We start from the raw sequence: 16,925 nt of genomic DNA on the forward strand, positions 1-16,925 counted from the left end.
TACAGATTCATTAAAAAAAGCTATGAATAAAATAAAACATCTATCGCTGTTTAAAGATAAAGACTCTCTTGCAAAAAAAAATACAAGCATGGTCATTAATGAGCAGGTATACAACAGTGAAAGTTCAATCATAATTAGAAACCCCTTGGTCTTTAAAGCAAAAACAACATTTTTTTTAAGACTGTTTTGGACTTTTTCCAGGTTTATGTCATGTAATGCCTTGGCTTCGACCAACAGGATGTATGCCTTGTCGCTTATGAGGCATTTAATTCCCGCAGAATAGGGACCTGTAGACAAGCACTCATAAGATGTCTACAAACAGACGACCTAGCTCTGAACTCAGCTTTTGTACAGTTTCTATCAATAATAAGAAAGAAATTAGATCCGCAAGATTAACCTGCGAGATAACATACGAGAAATTAACCAAATTTGTATTATGAGCTCTGCGTTCTTCAGTGTTGCTGTATTTTATTTCATAGATTAATTTATTAATGTATGTTTTTTACTATCTTTAAGCCAGACTTTTATCACTATCATATATTTATTACAGTATGAACTACTGTTTGTATGTATTATTGTAACATTTTAAATAATCAAACAATAAACATTTGAATTGAATACTTTAGTCTTCTTGGAAAACCTCTGACAACAAACAATTCAGAAGAAATGTGGCAATACGCGTTCACATCAACATCTATACAGCTGGCTGTCCACATTTTGTTAACAAGCTACACTACTTTTTTTTGTTTTTTTTTGTTAAGAGGCTCGTCCCTTCGGATGCCCCTAGCCTCTCGCCATCAGGGACGTAACCTTTAGTAATGTTTTTTATTCCCTTTGAATGCCTCCAGTCACTCACCCTCAGTGATAGTATCATTTATAATGTTGAATAGAGCACTAACAACATCATCATTGTCATGTTCTCTCTCAGACACCAAAGTCAATCCCTAATGTTCCTAACTCCCAGAATGTACTCTATCGAGCAATGATCCTCCTGTATCCTTTACTGTCATTTGGCGATCCTCTTGAAGTCAACGTCCCCACATCTTTGGTGGTAAACAAATCTACCAAAGGTTCATAGTCAACTCGAATTTGAATTCAGTGCCCCAGAGATAAAGTGATTTTATTATTAATTTTGAAATAGCCTGTTACAGCACCATCGACAATCTACCAGAATAAGAAATGAGCCTCACATCCATAAGAAAACTGAAAGGAATCCAGTTATATAATAGACAGCAATAGTCCAATCCGAGCACTCGGGTATAATTAAGAGTACGAAGATTTCAGAAATAAGTGGACTTTACACCATTTCCAGTTTACACGATTACGGACTCTTGATTATAATCGAGTGTTCGATTGGACTATTGCTCGTTGATTGTTCCCCTCATTGAGGGACATATAAGGGTTGTTTTGGTAACCGACCCTTTCCTTCCCTGAAGAACCGATTAAGATATCTGTTCTTTGTTCTATATTTCCCCAACACTTTGTGCTGAGCGTCTAATGTTGCTTTCTTAACCTGGTTACCAAAGTTTCTGTTAACAGTTATACATTAGCCTACACAATATTATGGCCACCATTTCTCCCGCACCTTTATATGCTTCTGGGGACAACCTCTGGACATGTAGATAGATAGGTTCTTCTAGTTTGGCACACCAATCCATTGCTATTCACTAGCTCACCAGGGATTGAGCGGAGGAAGAACGCCAATGTATAACAATGTCTTTTTTGGTGAGTACTGTCCAAAACCCAACAAAAGTACAGTCTCCCCTTAATCCCTTAAAGTCCTCTACAATGCCCAACAGCATTCTTGGGGAAGGTTCCAAACACAGCAAGCAGAACCAAATCAGTGTGCTCCAATGTAGTGTTGTCACTAAGTCAATAACAGACCGGGACTATGCAGAGTATAGGCAATTGCGCAGTGCTTATAGCAATGAGACAAGCACCCATGTGAGATCTTTTAATTAGATGTCAATGCGTGGCAGATAGCAACAACCATTTGCAATGCAATAGGTCTCGCATTTATAAGAGTTTGAGCTATTGGCATTGTAAAATTACAATGCCTTTTATTTATGTTTGGCATTGTCATTTACAATGTCAGTAGCATAAACTCGCATAAAAGCAGTGTGCGGCGTGCAGCAGGGTGCGGCGTGCAGCAGTGAGTAATGCAGCAGTGTGCAGCAGTGTGCGGCGTGCAGCAGTGTGCAGCAGTGTGCGGCGTGCAGCAGTGTGCGGCATACAGCAGTGTGCGGCGTGCAGCGGCATGCAGCAGTGTGAGGCGTACAGCAGTGTGAGGCGTGCAGCAGTGTGAGGCGTGCAGCAGTGTGTGGCGTGCAGCAGTGTGTGGCGTGCAGCAGTGTGTGGCGTGCAGCAGTGTGTGGCGTGCAGCAGTGTGTGGCGTGCAGCTTGGCGTGCAGCGGCATGCAGCAGTGTGTGGCGTGCAGCGGCATGCAGCAGTGTGTGGCGTGCAGCAGTTTTGTGCAGCATGCAGCAGTGTTGTGCAGCATGCAGCAGTGAGTAATGCAGCAGTGTGCAGCAGTGTGCGGCGTGCAGCAGTGTGCGGCGTGCAGCAGTGTGCGGCGTGCAGCAGTGTGTGGCGTGTAGCAGTGTGTGGCGTGCAGCGGCATGCAGCAGTGTGTGGCGTGGAGCAGTGTGCGGCGTGCAGCAGTGTGCAGCGTGCAGCAGTGTGTAATGCAGCAGTTTGTAATGCAGCAGTGTGCGCAGCAGTGTGTGGCGCGCGGTAGTGTGCGGCGTGCAGCAGTGTTTGGCGTGGTTTGTAAACAACAAGAAAAGCGGACATCAAAGGAAGGGTGGGAGGGAACGAGCATATGGGGTGTGAGTTATAACGAAAGTTAATTGTTGTAAGATGGGATGCAGGAAGTGAGGCTGAGCGCGTGCTGGCGAAAGCAGTCTGCTGCTTTCAAGTCCGATGCCAGATGCCAGCTTCGCGCTTGAATGCCTCACATGCACTGGCCATAAACCACATTCCCAAGGTCTTGTGCCCCTTACTAAATCTCTGAATGCGTGAGGCGGCGCACAAGTAGCTGGTGGCAAATGGAATGCGCGTGGTTGTGCGCGTAACCGCCACCCGATCCGCCTGGGAAGCCTTTGGGAGCATTTTCTGAAGCCCCTACATAAGTCTCACTGAACGATCGCTTACGCGATAGCCAGGCGAGACCTAAAAAGGAGATAATAGTGGCTACAAAAAGAGTTTAATCAGAAAAAAGAGCTGTAACTGAAAGATCGATGCGCTGCAGTCAATGGATACCAGATGGTTGCCACAAGCTGTAGTGTGTTATAAGTGAAGCCAATAATAACTGGTCAAATACACTGTGGCTTGCAATAAGGAATTCAAATTACCAAGGATTGGGGACACCAATGTCAATCCTAGCGCCACATAGAAATCCAAAATGCTAATTGGCTGGGGAGTGTACACGTGCATTTGTCCTATCCACCTTCTTACAGTCAGCGGGTGCCGCCTCTCTTAAACTAGAAATAAACTTTGTGACTTATTTTTTTTTTTTAAATGAGAATGCTTCTAAGAACGTAGCCGTTTTAAGTCAGCCCAGTTTCTTTAAAAAAAAAAAAAAAAAATTTTTATTGTTTGTTACTTTAAACGATACTACTCACAGGAACCTGAAAATCGCAGGTACACAGAGTACACAGCTGTGCCAACACTTAAATAACATCTGTATACATTCACAATGTTAATTTCTCTTCCATGCCCCCCAGTAGGTTCCCACAGTGATGTCAGCTTACATAAAAGTAACTCAGATTGTGTCCCTTAGTCGCTCAGGTCCAGGTCTCACTCTTCAAGCGGCGGAGTACATATATTCCCTCTGAAAGCATTCCACTTCCCCCATACCCGTGTCCATTTCTTGAGGCACCCTCTGTGGATAAAGACCGCCTTCTCTGCCACCATTGCACTATCCATGTGATTACACCTCTGCCGGTGCGTGGGGACGGTCGGTGCTCCCCAATGTTGAGCTATATTCCACTTAGCCAGCATCATACCTAAAGTCGCCCAGTCCTGAGCCGCATGATTAAGATCTGTCGGCTCCAAAATATTGGGAAGACATCTCTTGGGCTCCGGAGGGACAGTGGGTCCGCAGACCAGCGTGATCATTTCCATGACAGCCTCCCAGTAGAGTAAAATCCTGGGACAATCCCACTTGTGTTATATGTTCGGTGCAGTATTTTGAGTTGCACTAGTTGTAATTTGGATGGTATGGCCACTTCGCGCGGAGATGCAAGTGCTGCCTGCGAGTTCGTTTCGTCAAGTTCCCAAAGCTCAGCCTACCATTTCTCCAGAAGGGTGTTTGTGGGATCGCGCTGGTTATTTATGATTTTACGATACGTCAGGGAAATGGCTTTTTTGGTCATGAAGTCTGTCAGCAGTCTGTCCTCTAGGGGAGAGGATTCGGGGAGGTCAGTGCCTGGTGTAATAGCGTTCATGAGCGCGTGTTTATTCTATAGGTAGTGGTATTGTTCCGTCGCTGCCATTTCGTATGTCTCTTGAAGTTGGGAAAATGAAATGACCCCACCTTTTTTCCACAGATCCCCTATCTTTGATATACCTATGAGGTCCCACCGGGCGAACCCCTTACTGTTGCGGAGTCTACCTAATCGCTGGGTGTCCCAAAGCGGTGTATGTTGTGTTATGACCCCATCCCTGCCAAGCGCACGGAGTGCAGTGAACCAAGTGTGTACGGTATGTGCAGTTGGCACCCATGGCGTGTTTTTCCGGGATTTTGTGTATAGTGCTCCCAGAACCCCCTTACTGCCGAGAGTGTGTCTATCCATACGTAGAGCTGGTTCGTCTTGCGGGGTATGCAGCCATTGGTTTATCACTATGATGCCCAATAGTATGTTTTGGTATGTGGTAGGTCTAATCCACCGTCGTACCAGCCCCTTACCAATTTGTGTACAGCTATGCGGGCAGGTTTCCCATCCCAGAAGAGACAACTCACTTCAGCATCGATCGCTTTGAAGTAGGGGTGAGGAACCGGGAATGAAGTGTTCTGCAGGGCGTACAGAAACCTGGGGAGTGCCATCATTTTGAACCGGTCGGCTCGACCCAAGAGAGTCAGAGGCAGAGAGTGCCAATACTTAACGTCTCGGCGGAGTCGTTTCAGGGGCTCCATAAGTTTTTTTTTCGATGAAATGAGCAGGTTGGGGAGTAAAATAGATTCCAAGATATTTGAACCTCCCGTCCGCGATCTGAACCATGCAGCCCGGCGGCAGCCGCGGAGGGGGACCACTAAGCACGTAGAGAACCGACTTGGCCCAGTTAATAGTGTAGCCCGAGACCCTACCATAGGACACACAAATATCTAATAACCCAATCATTGATCATCTGGGGGATGTCATATATAGTAAGATGTCGTCAGCATATAAAGAAATGCGATCCTCCCATCCCTCCGTCCACCTGAGGCCGCGTATCATTGGATCCCTCCTAATCCAGGTAGCCTGCGGCTCCAGTACCAGAGCAAACAAAAGGGGCGACAACGGACAGCCATGTCATGTACCGCGGCCTAGAGGAAAGTCAGAGGAGACTCGTCCATTCACCACCACATGTGCCAAAGGCTGTGTGTACAGGAGTCGGATCCAGGCACATAATTTAGCGCCAAAGTGCTGTAAAACCGCGAAAAGAACGGGCCACTCAACTAGGTCGAAAGCCATACGTGCGTCCAAAGAGAGTATGACAGCCTCTTCCTGAATTGTGGGTATGCGAGCCATTACACCTTGAAAGCGTCTAAGGTTAAGTGCCGTATTCTGGCCCGGCATAAAGCTTGACTGGTCTGGGTGTTTTAGGGCTGTAAGGTATGGTTGAAGTCGAGCAGCTAGTGCCTTTGCTAGTATTTTGGCTTCTGCATTAAGCAGTGAGATTGGCCGATACGATGAGCATTCATGTGGGGGTTTACAGGGCTTTGGAATTGCTATGATCATCACTGTGCGCTGCTCTTTGGGAAGTGCTCCCACCTCAAGACTCGCTTCATACATTTCGGGCAAGTGGGGCGCGAGTTTGCCTGACTATTTTGTTAAGTTCGATGGGAATGCCATTAGGACCCAGAGCCTTTCATGCCTGGAGCCCACCTATGGCTAGTATCAGTTCATCGGGTGTCAAGTAACCCTGGGCGTAGTTCGCATAGTAGCGCTACGCGAAGTGCACTTCGCACTACCGGAGATACGTGCAGCGCTACGCGAACTGTGGAGTACGCTGTTCGCGATGATTGCACAGTGCCGGATGCTTGTCCGCAATGTACAATCATTGCAAACGGCATAGTGCACAGTGCAAGCGGTCGTTTTCTGCCGCTCGAGTAGATTTTGACTCGAGCGGCAGCTTTCTCAACGTGGACTGGTAGTTTCTCATCGCGAGCAGTTGCGAGCATACGCGACCACTCGCAATGAGAAACCTGACCTCCCCGCATTGAGAATCTCGCCGGGAGGTTTATTTTCCACGCTCGCGATCGACAACTTGATGTTGCTGATCGCGAACGGGGAAAAAGTCTCGCCGGGATATAATTTTGCTCGCTGGCGGTCGCCAACTTGACGTTGAGGACCGCGAGCGAGCAAAAAATGCCAACTACAATACGTGATTTTGCACTGTGCTACATGCAATTCGCGTAGCACGAAGTAGCACAAACTAAGCAAACTTTGCGGGCGTAGCGTAGTTGTCCGTGCAGGGTTAGTGTCAAGTCTGCCTCCAACGCTTGAACTTCATGCAGTGCAAGTCTGGGCATCTGTATGTCTTTAAGAAATGCCAAATTTTCCTCTAGTGTAGTCGTGGCATTGGGAGTGTATATTGTCTCATAGTGGAGTGCAAACTAATTTACTATCTTTTCTGGGTCAGTAATAGTCCCCCCTGTGTCTGAAGTCAGTTGTGCCACCCAGCGATCAGCACGTTCCCATTTATCTAGCCAAGCTAGAAGTTTGCCAGCCTTATTGCCCACTTCATAAATAGTATGGTGTGTTTTAGTGACTCTGGCCTTAGCCTCCTCCCAGACGTAGTCCCTGTATTCCTGCTTTGCTAAGCTTATGGGTTGTGGTGTCAGTGGGATCTGAAGAGTGCTCTGCTTCGGCGTGGCTCAATGCCTGCTCAAGTGTCTGTACCTGTAGTATTTCAGCCAGTTTGTGGGATGTGATTAGGGATATCGCCTGGCCACGTAAGACTGTCTTATATGCCTCCCACAGGGTTAGTGCGGAGGTTACTGAATGTTCGTTTCACTGAAGTATTGTTTCATGGTGTTGTGCAGGCCCTTCCAAATAACTGGGTCTTTCAGAAAACCAGGATATATGGGATATTTGCGACGCCTCCCCAGGAAATGGGACGTGTATTTGAGCATTACCAGGGAATGATCGGATATACCTCTGGGGAGGTGTACGATCTCGGACACCTTCTCTAAACTAGATGATAGAGTAAGGATATAATCTATCCTGGAAAGGCTATTATGTGCTTGCGAGTGGAAAGTGTATTGTCCCTGAGGAAAACGCAGGTGGCAAATGTCCACAAGACCAAAGGCGTCAAGGAATTCAGCCAGGCGAGGGTGGGTTCTACATTGGCCCCTAGGGGGTTGCCTGCCAAGCGTAGCGTCTAGTGTGTCGTTAAAGTCACCCTCTATGATCAGTTCCCCTTGCGGGAGTTTGAGCAGAAATTCACCAAGGGCCGGGAGGGCTAGACCATGGAGAGCAGACGAAATATATATCAAAACTAAATTGAAGGCACGTCCCTCCAACCGACATGATATAGCTGCGAATCATCCCCGGTCGTCCGTCCAGGACCCGTCTATGATGAGTGGGAAGCTTTTTCGAATCAGAATCCCCACACCCCGCGAACCCAAAGTGAACTCAGAGTGGGCCACCATGCGGAAACCCCATCTTTCCAAGGCTTTACAGGCCGAACCCGCTAAGTGCGACTCTTGGATGAGGGCCACTGCTGGACCTTGTTGCTTAAGGTATTACAGAATCAATGCCCTCTTTATCTTGTCACATAGGCCGTTTACGTTCCATGATATAATTGAGAAAAGGGGGCTCAACATACTGGGGTCTCAGGTTGCGCTTGCATGAGATTGGTTGGGTGGTCCCCTTTTGTCAGTGGGTGTGTAATGGACGCTGGTGCCTGGAGAGTTTTGCAATATGATTAGCGTGCACAAACTGTGTATATACTTAATCAATATTCGATGTACCTGTGTGAACAAAGTAAACAAACTTAAACTGGTCCCCGTCCCCCACTCCCTTCCCTGCCTCCCTGCAAGACGGACATACAACTACCCGCCACCCCAACTTCGCAGAGAGCTCCTTTCCCAGAACTTGTACTTGTGTGAGGGGGGAAGAGTAGTTCGGTGATCACCCCGATCCAGCCCCTCTTTCAACACCATAGCTATGCGATCAGTTTCGTCTCAGCTTATAAAGCGATGCGTCAGTGTTCTGGTGCCCGGGGGGGCAAATATCCAAGGCGCCTCCAGACAAGAACCGTAGTCCTGTTAACCTGTTGCAATAATAATGTGTCTTTATTTGATCTCCTCGATGACTTCTATCCAAGTTACTGCCAGGGAGTGTAGATGTACATAGGTGTTTTCATTTCCGGTCTCCGCTGCATTTAATCCTCTGTGGAACCTGCATCTCCAGAGCCGTGCGATATCGCCTCTTGAAGTCGTTGTTGTTGGTTCCTGCCTGTTCTCCGTGGTCCTGGGACCTGCAGTCATCCCTCCAGCCACTCGTGGGCTTCCTCAGGTGTCCCGAAGAACCAGGTTTTTCTGTCTGCTACGACCTGCAACTTTGTTGGAAAGAGCATTGAGTAGTTGAGTTCTCGGCGTCGGAGTTCTTTCTTCACCGCCAGAAAGCTTTATCGCCGTTTTGTGACAGCGGCTGTGTAATCCGGGAGGAATGAAATTATGGAGTTCTCTAGACACAGTGGCAGAGCCACCCGTGCCATTTGCAATATTGCGTCACGGTCGCGAAAATTAAAGATGCGTGCTAGGATTGGTCTGGGAGGGGTCCCGGGCTTAGGTCTGCCTCCCGGTACTCGATGGGCTCTCTCCACCGAGAAGAAGCTGGACAGTCCGCGAGGCTGTAACTGGGTCTTGATGAGATCTTTGACGAATAGATCCATTGCGGGCCCCCTTTGCCTTCCGGTACGTCTATAATTCGAACATTATTGCGTCTGGAGCGGCCTTGCTGATCGTCGAATTTAGCGACAATTTGTTTGTTTGCTGTCTCGAGTTGGCACACTTGTCGCTGTAGGACCGCAGTGTCAGTGGAGAGAGATGCTGAAATGGTTTCGACTTCTGTCACTCTCGCGGCCATTTTCTAGAAGTCGGCCCATATGAGCGTAATGTCTGTGAAGATCGACCCCACCGTAGCTTGGACCTTAGTTAGGGAAGACATTATATCTTGGAGCGTGACCTTTGCCTGGTCCCCGGGTGGCGGGTCTTTCCCCTGCATGGTGTCCCGCTCTGTCAAGTTTGGCTGGTCTTTAGCATAGGCATATTTTTCTAATTTCATTTGTTGCGAAGTGCGCTGGCCTCGGCCCCCCATTGTTGCCGGCTCCACTGGGCGTCTCAGGCAGTGGGTTAAGTTTCTGGCAGTATTCGCCGCTGCCTGCCTTTGTGGCAATATGCCACACGCGGCCTTTTGGGTTTCATGCCGCGGAGCTGTGGTTGCGAGGAAGAATATTGCCCGCTCAGAGTCAGGACCCAGGTGAAGCACTGTCGTGGCAGGCCGTCCGCCGACGCCTGAGCAGGGTCTCCGTATATGCAAAGCCCACGAAGGCTCCCCCAGAGCAACTATGGCAGTCACTAGTCGTGCACTTCGGATGGGGAGTGTACTCCTGTTGCCGCCTCCACCTTATCTGGTCATCTGCTATTGTACTGTGCAGAGGAGCTGCTTCTAGGTCATCAAGTCCGCTGAAGCCGGAGTGCGGTGTCATAAGTCTCCCAGGCTCAGCGCAATCTCTCTGGTGCCGCCATTTTTAGGGCAGGCACCCCCCCCCCCCCCCCCCCCCGACAACGACCCGCGGGAGGCCGCGGCCCTCTGCTATCGGCAACATCAAGGGCGGCCCCACATCAGCCACGCCACAGGTGGCGCCCACCTTCCGGTCACAGGATCTTGCTTCATCGGTGCTGTCTCCGCCACAAGGCAGACACCAGGCGCGGCCCAATCACAGCATCGCGCGGCCGGCCCTCTTCACCGATTGTGGATCCTTAAGGTCAGTGGTTTAGGTCAGCACCTCATGGCACAGCGCCTTGGCAGCCAGTCCCTCACAGTTATTGTTATCGCGGCAAGCGCGCATGTGCCCCGCCAATGCCTCGTGTTCTTCGCTAGGCAGCTACTTGCTTCGTTGGGTCCCGGTGCCACTCGAGGTCACGTCTTCAGTTGATGGTGTAGGCCACGTCCTGTAGACACGACGTGGGGTCTACGTGTTCCACTTTTACGACCTCAGAAAGGGATCAAAGAATGCCCCCTTACTTCTGACGCCTGTATCATGGGTTTGCGTTGCATTGCCGAGAGGGATTATGTGTCTGATCATTAGGGAGGTCACGTCGACTACGGAGCCTCTCTAGGCAGCGGTCATGTCACTTGGCTGCTAGCCACGCCCTCAAGTCAGTCCAGTTTCAGTTAAACATTATGAATTTGGAGGTTGCTACAGTCACAAACATCGCTCCCAGCCCCAAGTGTGCACAAATTTGTACGTTTGAATTACTGTTTTAAAGATGGCCACCTGAGCGGACAAGGTTTTTTTGGAAGAGCAGTGGGTTCAGACATTGAATAAAGCTTGTGTAGGAACATGGTGTGCAGTGTTCACAGTTCCGGTTAGAAACACTGTTCGGTTGAGACGGTTCTGTGATGAGATGCGACTGCTCGCTGCGCTCCTGAACCTTAGCCGAACCTTGCTAGTTGTGCTCGCCAGCGGAAGAGCAGAACCATGCTACCTTCACCTTCCATGTGGTCAACGAGGACGCGACAGGAAATCCGGGGTGTCTTGTTTTGTAGTGCACTGCTTGGAAATGAAAAAGCATTAGATGGGCTTATTGACAGTTTATGTGTCTGAAAATAGAATCCTGGGATACAACGCTCAGAAGGAAGTGTTACGTGCTTGTATCACACACTGTAATTACACTGAGGCAGATGCAGATAAAGAAAAGTGAACAAGTGCCCTCAGGGATATCGCACATGACATTTGATCTGGGTCTTTGCATGAACAGCAAATGAGACGAGATAAGATTAACAGCCCTGGGCAATATATGGAGGGAGGAAACATGTACCAAAATACACTCCTACTTCCACCACAATTGCTCTCTGGCACACTGCAACCGCCACCTTGGGGTGGAAGGCTAAAATCACATAAATCACCCCATTGCTCGACACATATAAGTTGGGAATGTTATCGACGCAACCAGGATTTGATAGGTCTCATAAGGGTGGGCGTCTTGTGGGCAGGAGGCAAGGTGATCCCGTTCAGTGATCTCCGACAGGATTATCAATTACATAGCGGAGAAACAGATACCTTCAAGAGCTATACCCAAAGATACAGACCTACCGTCTCCTCGCCCCTAGAGGACAGATTGCTAGATGATTACTTCCAAGAAAAAGCCATTTCGCTGACATACCGTAAAATATTAAACACACCGGACACACTGGGGAAGACTCGTGCAAAATGGGTGGATGATGTTGGGGACATTAGCGACGATGACTGGCAGGAGGCTCTGGCTTCCCCCCGCAAGTTGGTAATTCGATCCCGTTTTTAATTTATCCAACTCAAATTACTACACAGAGCCTACTACACCAGCGCGGTGCTTGTAAAAATGGGTGTTCTGGGCTCCTCAGCCTGTCCCAGAGGATGTGGTTAACCCGGCACCTATCTACACCAGTGGTGGGATTACCCGATTCTTCAGACATACTGGGGAATGGTCACATCAGCGCGGTCATTAATTTGTTACAAAGCTTTTGAGGTTTCACCCCGCCTATGTCTTCTTAACATCTGGAAGGCCACCGACTTGTCGAGAACTGAGAGACTGTGGGTCTCCTTGGGTTGCATGGTTGAGAAACGTAACATAGCCAGGACATGAAAGGGGGTAGCTAAGCCACGGTTCAGGGACTGGGAGTCGGATATGGATTGGGGCATGCAAGCGGAGAGGGTCATATATGAAGGCAGAGGCTGCCCACGAAAATGGACTAAAATCTGGGGTCAATGGCATGTAAGCAGAGGGTTGATCTGTACACCTTTCAGTGACGCTTCCCCATTTTCAGCAGACCAGGAAGCAGAGTAATGTTTTGACTACGATATTATGTACATGATACGTGACTGCATTGCTGATCCCGTGAATCGTTATGACAACTGCTGTATTGCTGCAATGAGATTGATGAAAATGATGGAGTCTGCACTGCACTTTATTATTCTTTGTCTGTATTGCTTTTATTTCTGTTTATGCAATAAAAAGATTTATAAAAAAAAAAAAAGAAGAACAGCCCTATTTACACAAAAGCTTAGAAGAGTTAAAACATAGAATGCTCGCTCGTGTGAACTGCTCTTAGACCACAAAAAAAAAAGTTCCTTTAGCAGTTGCCAATATGGAACAAGTGAAGTGATACAAGTAACAGGGCCAGTCTCCATGGGAAGGAATAACACACCAAAAGGAGGGACAAATGATTCACCACTGAAAAGCAAGGAATTTCGAAAGACACATGAAGAAATGAATGAAAAGAGATGGGAGTGCTGAAAGCCCACAGAGTAGATACAGCATGTCTCGAAGAGACAGCGCATGCGCTCCCTAGGTGAGACCTAAAAAGCACTCCTAAATCCTGGCATAGATTACAGGTCTATGTGGCCAACTTGCTATAGTTGTAAGTAGTGGTAGAATTGGGATTTGTGTAAAGAATACTCAGATTGGAGGAAATGGGAGCCCTGCCAATCATCCCCCAATGTAGAGATATCAATAACGTCTCATTTCTCGAAGACTTTAAGCGCTGTTGTGTGGTGCAGCCAATTGCTTTTCCATAGGGTGTTCTTTCGTTCCCAGCCAACCTATTTCAGTGCAGCTCGCCATGACCAGAGAACAAATTTGGTGCAAGTATAAATTGATTTTGGAATCTGACTTGATTTCCTTCTCCTCATATCTGTCCTAACTCATGAGCACACCTTACTTTTCCACGCTCCCCTTTTGGAGCAACCTTTCTGCTAAAACATGTTGGGTGATCTGTTCTAAAAAAAAAGTTGAATAATAAATGACAGTCACCATTGGAGCCAGATTGAGTGCCTTTTTGTCTTTTGGAGATGTACATGCTTGCACGTTGAAGTATTTGATGGTGCAGGAATGAACCTATGCTAATCGTATGCATATCCAATGTACTTCTTGAATAATGAATGATTATTGCTAAACTGTTAATGGAATAAGTTTGGGACCATTGTTTTTGTATACCCGTATCAAGCACAAGCTGTACATTAACATAATAAAATATTGCTTTATATTTTTATAATTTTTTTAATTGACAGCCGGTGTTAGTTTCTGAAATTAATTTGTATAAATGGATTAACACTTAATATGAAAATAAACTAAGGGATAATGGTTCTAAATAGGTTTGTTAGTAGGTTGTTCGTATATCTTTAAACGAAGCCCCGCTTCGTACGCTCGCGGGTGATGCTAATTAAGGCCACAGTAAAGTATAAAAAAAGGAAGTAGAGCTCAGTCTGAAAGAGTGCTGCATTTGTTTCAGACAGGAAGGACGAGGCTGACAGGAGAGTTACGGTAAGCGGGATATTTTGGTAAATTGCGGCAACTGGGACTTTTTATAGCCATTGATGTGAGGGCAGCGGGATTTAAATTTGGACATACACAATAGAAGCCAAAACTGTTTAGAGGAGTGATCTACGAAATAGTAACGACGACAGCTTACTAAACCGAAGGTTTCTAATACCATGAGAACAGGCAGTTTAGCACCCCATAACATTTAAATCAATCAAAGAATTGATATTTACAAATATTGAAAACCTGAACCAGGGATTTCCTTACATCGTAGATAATTAGAAGGGCTAATTAATGCAAAATGTGAGATTAAGATTATTATTTAACCAAGGGGTACAAACATCCAACTGTTTGACTATAGAACCTAACAAGTTACTATATATAGAAACAACAAAATATATATTGAGCTGTAGGTGATGACTATTCTGTTTCCTTCACAGAACCTTATCAAGGGGAACAAAACATTGATTGGATACTAAAGAGAAGCACTAAAAGAAATGAAAACGAAAATAAGAGAAACAATCTATTAATAACTTCTAAGGTGAGAAACTTAGATAATAACATAGAAAGACATGTTTTTTGTAGAAATGGAATACTTATATTGGAAATGAGAATGGGTATTTATGTCTGTTCTTGTACTTTTACTACAGACCTAACTAATGTGCTATCCTGTGAGATGGGAATACTAATAAAGAATGACAAAGACGTATGAGGCAATTATGGTGTTTACTAAATATGTATGATGTCTAGAGAACTGGTCAGTAGAGAATAAGAGAGAACGATGCATGTCCTCACTGTGACTTAAAAACTGTATGATGTAGGATGACATGGAGATTTAGAAAATCACATGACTGAAAGAAGGTATTAAAGCAGAACTCAAGGATTTAGCTAGAAGTAACATTGTTCTTTCCTTTCTGTACATGAACCACTAAGAGTGTGTTGTGAAATGGGAAATGTTATTTTAAGAGGTAGAAACTGAAGTAAAAAACGAAGCAGAATTAAATTTTATGTTTTACTGTTAATTAGATCTATTGACACATATTGATATATTTTTGTTTGTAACAGCCCTGAAGAAGCGCGTTTTGGCGCGAAACACGTGTTGGCTGGCTGTTTGCGGCTAATTTCAAATTTTGGAGACTGAAAGGCTGTGTTGAAAGAAAGACTCAAAGGATAAAATAAAGAAGTATTGAGCAAAGATACAAAAAGAAGTCGTTGTCTATTGATTCTCAGTACACAGTTATTTGGATATTTAAAAAAATCTGTCTATGTACTAAAAGTGATTTACTAACCTTTTGTCTAGGGAATGTTTCAGTGTGATATATAGGCATGTCACACTGATTAGCAAAAGTAATCTGAAAAGTAATTTAAAAAGTAACATATATAGTAATCTGGTAAGTCATTTTTAAAGAGTGACTTACCTGTAATTCATTCAACTGCATTTGAACCTGCATTCAATTGTAAAACATTGCATAAGATTTTGCAAACCCTTTATTTCACTTACCTGCACCAGGCTTGTCTTGGTTCTAGAAATAAAATAACTTAAGGATATTATTTATACAAACAAATTGGTCTGAGTTTAGTCTGAGTGTGTGACATCATTTGCTGCCTGAGTGTGTACAACAAATGCTTAACACTACCCTCTGATAAAGCCTTACTGCTCGCCCACACTACCACAAATAGAGAGGAAGGTGCTATCTACTTTTATTTCTGCCGACCTTAGGGGTTCCACTGGACTCTGTGCACACTATACCTCATTTTGGTATAGTATATACAGAGCCAGTTTCCTCAAGGAGGACTACAACTTCCCTGGATTGTCTTGGGTGTCCGGCATGGTACACCCCATCATACCTGTAGTAAACTGGTAAGGTGCAGTTGTGTCCTAATAAGTGGGTCTTTTGGAGCAGTAAGACTGCTTGGCATGTTGTTTTTCAAAGAGGAGGACAGCGGTACATTTGATCCTGTCATTTAGACCGTTGACATTCCAGGTCATGGTCGTAAACTCATACATAGTTTCAGGTAATGACAGTAGGTAGGGAGTGTTTATGAGACCTCAATAGGTGGTCTGTGTGGGGCGTCTGAGGTCTGGCAATGAGGCGTCCCCAAAGTGAGGCTGTCATATTGTGCAAAAACATGTGAGAAACAGAATCAGTAACAACAATATACCAAGACCCCACCCCGAGTACTTCCACAAGTAACACCATACCCCCAACAAACCCCCACCCCACAATTTCACCCAGAAGCATCTGTGACTTCCCCAACAGAAAAGAAACTAGGTTTGAGTTTTACTAAAGTCTCCCAACGTGATACATGCAAGAGCATCACACTAAAGGATACACTGATACTGACGGATGAGCATTAGTAGATCCTAACAGTGTTTTTAACAACAGTTTTTGTGTTTGTAGGATATTTCAATTCTAAGTGCCGTGGGTCTGTTGAGCTCCTGACTCACCAGGGAGCCTTGTTGAGTGATCAACAGAGTCCAAGGAAACCTGCGCCTTGTATGCCATCCTCTGCCTTCTGCGAGTTTCCCTATAACCCCTAGGTTTCACTGTCCGATACGGGCCCGCCGGGCCATTTGTTGAACCTCATGGGTGGGTTTGGTTGTTTCGGAGATGTCGCTGTTCTGTTGTCCCGTTTCAAACAGCTTCTGCAGTATCAGAGAAAAGGGATTTCAAGGCATGAATCACCTTGAGGTTCGCTGGGTACATAGGCATACGTTGAAGGATGAGTGCTCTGTGTTGCTGCCTAACTTTGTTGTATGATTTTCAAGCTGCTGCACATGACGAGTTGAATCTGGGAAGATCAGTAAGTGATGTGATTGAAATAAAAGTTCTCCCACTGAACGAGCATCTCTCACAATCATGTCTCCGTTTTGTGGTTGAGTATCTTCGCTATCAGGGGGTACGGAGGCGTGGTGTTCTGTGTCAGGGATCTGTGGGCTCACTCAATGATAAAGCAGGTAGACAGCTGATTCACGGGCATCCAAGACGTGATCCATTGCTCAAGGAAGACCTCTAGTAACTGGCCCTCCACATCCTCAGGAAACCCAACAAAAACAGAGGGTGCCCTATTTCTGGCATCTTCCTCACGGTCCTCCAAGGTTTTTGATGTTGCCGAGAAACGGGAAACTGTAGATGTAAGCTCCCGCACTATATTCTCTAATTCCGAGATTTAGCTCTCTGCTTCATT

At 46.2% G+C, this 16,925-nt stretch overlaps 1 protein-coding gene across 10 annotated transcripts in view; it reads right to left on the reverse strand.

Moving 5' to 3' along the window:
* LOC146854316 (V-set domain-containing T-cell activation inhibitor 1-like) overlaps positions 1–16,925 on the reverse strand; it is a 144,743-nt gene that overhangs the window by 21,940 nt on the left and 105,878 nt on the right. The window lies entirely within an intron of this gene.

Source organism: Triturus cristatus, chromosome 4_1, assembly GCF_964204655.1.
Source record: "Triturus cristatus chromosome 4_1, aTriCri1.1, whole genome shotgun sequence".
Taxonomy (NCBI): domain Eukaryota; kingdom Metazoa; phylum Chordata; class Amphibia; order Caudata; family Salamandridae; genus Triturus; species Triturus cristatus.